This window comes from Eriocheir sinensis, unplaced genomic scaffold (assembly GCF_024679095.1).
Source record: "Eriocheir sinensis breed Jianghai 21 unplaced genomic scaffold, ASM2467909v1 Scaffold11, whole genome shotgun sequence".
NCBI lineage: Eukaryota > Metazoa > Arthropoda > Malacostraca > Decapoda > Varunidae > Eriocheir > Eriocheir sinensis.
The window spans coordinates 1,618,529-1,625,000 of NW_026110407.1; the positions used below are offsets into that span (position 1 = coordinate 1,618,529).

General features: G+C 43.9%; 1 protein-coding gene across 1 annotated transcript in view; it reads left to right on the forward strand.

Moving 5' to 3' along the window:
- The first annotated feature begins 407 nt into the window (after positions 1–407).
- LOC126989212 (netrin receptor DCC-like) overlaps positions 408–6,472 on the forward strand; it is a 38,774-nt gene continuing 32,709 nt past the window's right edge. The window contains exons 1-5 of the mRNA XM_050847818.1: positions 408–496; positions 818–943; positions 3,671–3,817; positions 4,414–4,501; positions 5,077–5,283. The gene's annotated coding sequence lies outside the window, so the exon portion shown is untranslated. The remainder of the gene's footprint in view (positions 497–817; positions 944–3,670; positions 3,818–4,413; positions 4,502–5,076; positions 5,284–6,472) is intronic.

The following is a 6,472-nucleotide window of genomic DNA, read 5'->3' on the forward strand; positions in this document are numbered from 1 at the left end:
ATATTCCCTTTATATTTAAACTAACTTAATATTCCTTGATTCAACCTTAAAAGTCATAATAAAAGATAATTAAGAGAAAAAATACATATAAAAATGAACCGCTAGAACGAGGAGAGAGATACGAACGGAGGAAAAGAAGAGAAAGGAAGAAAGGAAGGAAGAAGAAAGGCAGAAAGAAAGGAGGAGAAAGAGAAAGAGAGAAAGGAAGAAAGAAGAGAAAAAAATAGAACCGCTAGAACGAAGAGAGATACGAACGGAGGATAAGAAGAAAAGGGATGAAAAAAGAAAGAGCAAGGAAGATAAGGAGACAAAAGAGGAAGAGAAAAGGCGAAGAGAAAGAAAGAAAAGAGGAAGAGACAAGGGAAAAGAAAAAAAGGAGCCGCTAGAACGCGTCGACTCGGTTTGTTTACGTTTTGCCGCGGCGAGGTGCACGTGTGGGCGGCGTTCAAAAAGATCTACGTTTATTTCACGTTCCTGACCTCGCCCGCCTATAAAAGTAAGTAGGCCTATGGGAGAGACCTTGGGGCATCGGTAAGCTTATAGTAAGGCGGTCTAGTGGAGCGGTAGGCCTATAAATATGGGTGCTAGGTGAGGGTAAGATTTTCTACGTTACTCTTCCTTCCTCTTCCTCCTCCTCTTCCTCTCTCTTCCCTCTTCCTGCAGACCTTAAATTTGAGTGTAAGGTCAAGTTTAGGGCTTATGCTATAGCTGCTACTACTACTATAGGTGCGCGTCGCCTCAGAGCTCATCCTTGTCACATCCTGCGTTGTAACAGGGCGGGCGTGACATCGGAGTTACCACAGTGTGCCTTCCCCAGGTCCTCGTTGCTCCAGGGCGTAGCTCCGTTATCCTGGGGGGCCTATGGGGGTGCGGGGTACAGGCACCCATCGCTCTGGGACACCTTGCCTCAGTGCTCATCTCTGTCAAATTAAAGACTCAAGAGGTAAGCTTGTGACAGGTGAGGTTTGGGGTCTAGAGCATAGCTACTCATTGCCTTGGTGCTCATCTCTGTCACATTGGGTTACCACAGTGTGTTCCTTACCCAGGGGTCCTGAGGTACACCTATGGAAGGATGAACAGCTCAATACTAAGTTACATGAAGAGAGAAGGAAGGGAGTGAAAAAAAGGTTTAATATATAAACAGATGATTGAAACAGCATTCAATTAATAAGACTGACTCTGCAAAATATTTAGGAAAGCGTGCACAGCCACCTCTGGCCAAGTTAATACTTACAACATGGATTATTTTACTCACTGAATGCAGTGCATTAACAAAGGACTTCCTAGAAATAGAAGGGGGTTGAGAGGGAGCAAAGTCCCCCTGTTTGCTAGGTTACGTAAAGTAAGGCTTGGTTAGTTTAAATATACTGGGCAGGCAGTGAGGGGTGGCGGGAATACACAGTGCAGGGCGGGGGTGGCCCACTATGCACGCCGGTGTTGTGAAAAATGCCTCCTGCAAAAATGAGTGGCTCTGGTGTCCACCATGCATGGGGCAATACACAGCAGAAAACATTAATATGCCTGGTTTTGTTCTGGTTTGTCCACTTTTTACCTCAATAAGCTTGGGTGTGATTCTAGAGATTTTGGATAAGTAAGTCGCTGGCGTCCAACGCTCACTGGGGGAACACACACACAGCGGCAAAAAACATTAATTTGCCTGGTTTTGTTCTGGTTTGTCCACTTGTGATCTTGGTGAGCGCTGAGTATAATCAGTAAGCAAGTTGAACCTCTCTGTCAGCTATGTTGAGGCAGTGGAAGGTGACGGGTGTACAACAGGGATTGAAAAGTCAATTGAATAGTGATATCTGGAAATGAATACTATCTCCATAATAAACAGCATCATATTTTGTCCAGAAATAAGCAGTCAGCATCTCAAAATTAGTAGGCGACCCTCTCGTGAATAATCCCACCTGAGGTTTTGTGCCCCGGGAGGCCTGGAGTGCCTGTAAATATGAGTTGATGGTGGCAGGAATGCATATTCCTGAAGTCTGTACGGGTGTGTTCTGCCTACTCTGGAACAGAGCAGGATGGATTAGTTTTTATTTATTATTATTATTATTTTTTTACATCTCCGCCTGTAGCACCGGTAGGCTTTCTTCATGGGCCTGGATGGTGGTTGGCTCAAGCCTGTCATGGCGCAGGCAATTTTTATAGTGGCGCCAGTTATGCTTGGCTCATGCTGCCCCCCGGAACTCACTCTTGATTCACTGGGCGGTTTCTTCTTGAGTCTGGATTGATGGGTGGCCTTCTGAAAAGCATATGGGTAGTCTGTGGCCACTTGGCGGTTAGGCTATGTAAGGTTAGGTAGGAAGTATTACAGGTAATGTTGAGCGGGAATCACAATGAAAGTATTTTCCAGAATGGCCCGTGGTTAGTTTCCAAGTTACAGCCGAGCGTCTTCACTCAGGAACCACATACCTGCAGAGACTTCAGGAATATGTGGCCCGGTGGTGTGTTTAGGCAGGAAGGCAAGGCAGACAGACTGGTTACATTGATAGCACTGTGTCTCCTGATGCAGGCAATGCTATTTTGTTCCTGGTGGCTCCCCTGTCTCTCTGTTGGCACCTTTTGTTCTTACTTACACTAAATATAAAGTAATAAAGAAGAAAGAAAAGCAAATGTGGTAAATGTATAGTTTAGTTCTGCCGCCTCAAAATATCACCATGATGTGAGAAGGCACACAAAACTAACTTAATAAAGTAATGGTAAATAAATGACAGTAATAATTGATAAATAAATAATTGCTAATGAGTTAAATCTTAGTTATGTCATAAGTGCCATGCCATTTATTATTATCATTATTATTATTATTACTATCATCATTATCATTATTATTATTATTATTATTATTATTATTATTATTATTATTATTATTATTATTAATATCATTATTATTATCATTATTGAAGGAAAGAATATAAGGTTCTAGTCTTTGGTAATTGTTGCTACTACTCCTACTACTACTGTTACTAACTAACCTAAAGTAACCTTGATAGTTTTGTTTTCTCCCTTGAAACAGTGATTGCCCCAAAATAATCATAAAGAAAAAAAGGAAAAAGAAAAGTCAGTCCAGGTATATAAATGAGTAGCATTGTTCAGCCACCTCAGAAAGCCACAACAAAACTAACCTAACCTAACCTGGATAGTTTCGTTCTCTCTCTCTCCTGAATCTCTGAGAAGTTGTGCGTCAGTAAAACAGCCTTGCAAGCCTCCCTGCCTCATGTAACTGCCATGATGGGAAGGTTCACAAAACTAACGTAACCTTACCTGGATACATTTTCTCTCTCTTTCTCTTTAAACTCAGAATTTTGGCATCAGTAACACAGCTTTCCTGCCTCCTGTAACTCATAACACCGCCATGGTGGGAAGGTTCACAAAACTAACGTAACCCAACCTGGATACTTTTTCTCTCTCTGTCTCTTTAAACTCAGAATCTTGGCATCAGTAACACAGCTTTCCTGCCTCCTGTAACTCATAACACTGCCATGGTGGGAAGGTTCACAAAACTAATGTTACCTAACCTGGATAAGTTTTGTTTTCCTTCTCTCTGGAAAATAAACAGTTGAAATACCTAAACAGAAATAAAGAAAGATGGCAGTGTGACCCTTCTGGTGTACCATGAACCTATAGGAAAGTATTATCATTATAACTCTGTGCCCTGTGTCCCCAGCTGTGTGAAGAAGCTGAGCAGCGTCTCCCTGGCCTGGGCGTGGAGTGAGCTGGTCCCCTCATCACCAGCACCATAGACCAGGGGATGAGGTGCTCCTGGCCCTCCGGCACACCCTCCTGGGCGGACCAGAGGATGTCCACTGTGCTGGTGAGTGGCCTGACCCTTGCATCTCTCTGGGTCATTGTAGTGCTCCAAACTTGCTCTTTTTCTGTGGCCTGACCCCTGCGTCTCTCTGGGTCATCATGGGTCATTTCAATTTCAATTGCATATTTTTTCTTCATTGTTCTATTTATTCTCTCTCTCTCTCTCTCTCTCTCTCTCTCTCTCTCTCTCTCTCTCTCTCTCTCTCTCTCTCTCTCTCTCTCTCTCTCTCTCTCTCTTTTCCCCTTAAAAACAAGCTTGAGCAACAGTTCCTTCACCTCAGTATTCACTAAAGTAGAAATGCAAAGTCTTGGTGCCATTTGATTAATATAATTTCACTCAGGGCAGGTTTAAGGGCAGACCACCCAGTGTGGACCATAAGGTGTGTGTGTGTGTGGTTTGAATATCTGTGTAAATCTCTCTCTCCCTGAGATCAGCAGCAGCAGCAGGCAAGGTCAAGGAGGGCAAGGTCAAGGACTTCTGCCAAAATGTGTGACCCCAGCATGCAGTAAACTGTGATAAGGAACAATGTTTTGCCCTGTGTGTGTGTGTGTGTGTGTGTGTGCAATATGTCTACATGTTACCTATTGTCAATTTTTTAGGTCATTCCACACTCCTATCAAGGCCGTGCTGGACAGGCTCAGTGACGACTCAGACATGTCAAACATCTTCCCTCAGAGGCACTGACAGGTACGCCAACACACTTTGTATATCTTTGGGAGAAGGCTCACCATTCCTTGTATACATAATATTACTAGTATTATTGTGCTACTACTACTACTACTACTACTAATATTGCTGGTTTTGTTACAAGAGATATACTATTACAGTTAGCCTTATTAACTTCCCTGGACCTCTACTTATTTCACTATAATGTGCCTATATTAACTGCTTTTTACATTGATTAACTTATTTTCTGCTTTCTGTGTTGTGCCGAGGCCATTCTTATGCTGCTGCTACTCAGTGGGATTCTGTTTACAATTCTAATTCTCTGGTTCTGTGTGTTGTGTGTGTCTTTGTATAGAGTCTCCTAAGGTTATTTGAGTCTCCCTTCACTTGCCCTCAGTAACCTTACACTCTGCCATAACCTCTGATACTCGTCAGTGGGATTCTGTTTGCAATTCTGCTTCTGTGGTTCTGTGTGTTGTGTGTGTCCTTGTATAAAGTTTCCTAAGGTTACTTGAGTCTCCCTTCACTTGCCCTCAGTAACCTTACACTCTGCAATAACCTCTACTACTACTACTACTACCACCACCACTCCGCAGGCTTCTACAGTGGTAGGGCTGAAGCGACACATCCTGGCGGGGGGCACCTTTGACAGCCCAGAGCACACCTCCGCCCCCGCCAGCAACCTCATCACCCGACTGCTAGTTCAGGACCCAGCGCAGTGGTCCAACCCAGAAGAGATTGCTGCCACGAGTACCTGGCTAGTGCCCCCCCTGACCTTCAGTGACGACCCCGACCCCATGGAGGTAAGTTTAGGGGAGGGAAGGGGAGGGGAGGAATGGAAAGGAAAGGGAAGGGCAGGAAGCATTTGTGTGTGTGTATTTACCTACTAGTTTACCTAAAGTTGTGATTTACAGGAACGGAGCTGTGCTGGTGCTGTCCTGCCTTTCCAACTACTTCCATCTAACTTGGCCATAAATGTGCTTATTGACTTAGCCTGCACCACTTCCCTCTCCAGCCCATTCCAGACCCCCACACATCTCTGCGGGAAGCTGTTCTTCTTGATGTCTCTTCTACAAATTCCTTTTCTCAACAGTTTTCCATTTCCTCTTAAGTTTCTCTCTTCTCTTATCAAGAGGTCATCTCTATCCGATTTCTCTACACCATTCATCACCCTATACACTGCTATTAAATCTCCTCTTTCTCTTCTACTTTCCAATGTAGGGAGGTTCAGCCTCAGCAATCTTTCTTCATAAGGCAGGCCGCTCAGACTAGGTGCAATTTTTGTTGCCGCTCTCTGTATCCTCTCCAGTTTTCTAATGTGTTTCTTAAGTGATGGCGACCAAGCCACTGATGCATATTCTAGTCTAGGGTGTATCAAGGTCACACTTAATTTCCTTGCCATGTCCTCACCAAGGTATGTGAACGCTGCTCTGATGTCCCTCAGCAGGTTGTGTCTCAGCTGATATTTTACTCACATGTCTCTCTGGAGACAAGATCTCTGTGATCATCACTCCAAGGTCTTTTCTTCTGTCTTCTTGTCTAACTTATCCTTACCCAACTTATAATGTCCCTCTACTCGCATTCCACTCTTTCCAGATTCAATAACACTGCACTTTTTGATATTAAATTCCATTTCCCACTTCCTGCTCCACCCCCACACTGTGTCCAGGTCTCTCTGGAGCAGCAAGTAGTCCTCCTTTTTTTCCACTCTTCTCATTATCTTAGCGTCATCGGCAAACAGACTCATATAGCTATCCACTCCTTCTATCATATCATTAACATATGCTGCAAACATAATTGGGGCCAACACAGAGCCTCACGGAACTCCACTCATGACATTTTTCCAACTTGATTTCCTGTCTCTAATAGTTGTTCTCATCAACCTGTTCTTCAGAAAATCCTCCATCCACTTTAGAAGACCACCTCCTAATTTACCCACCGTCTCCAGCTTCCACATTAACTTCCTATGTGGCACCTTGTCAAAGGCCTTTT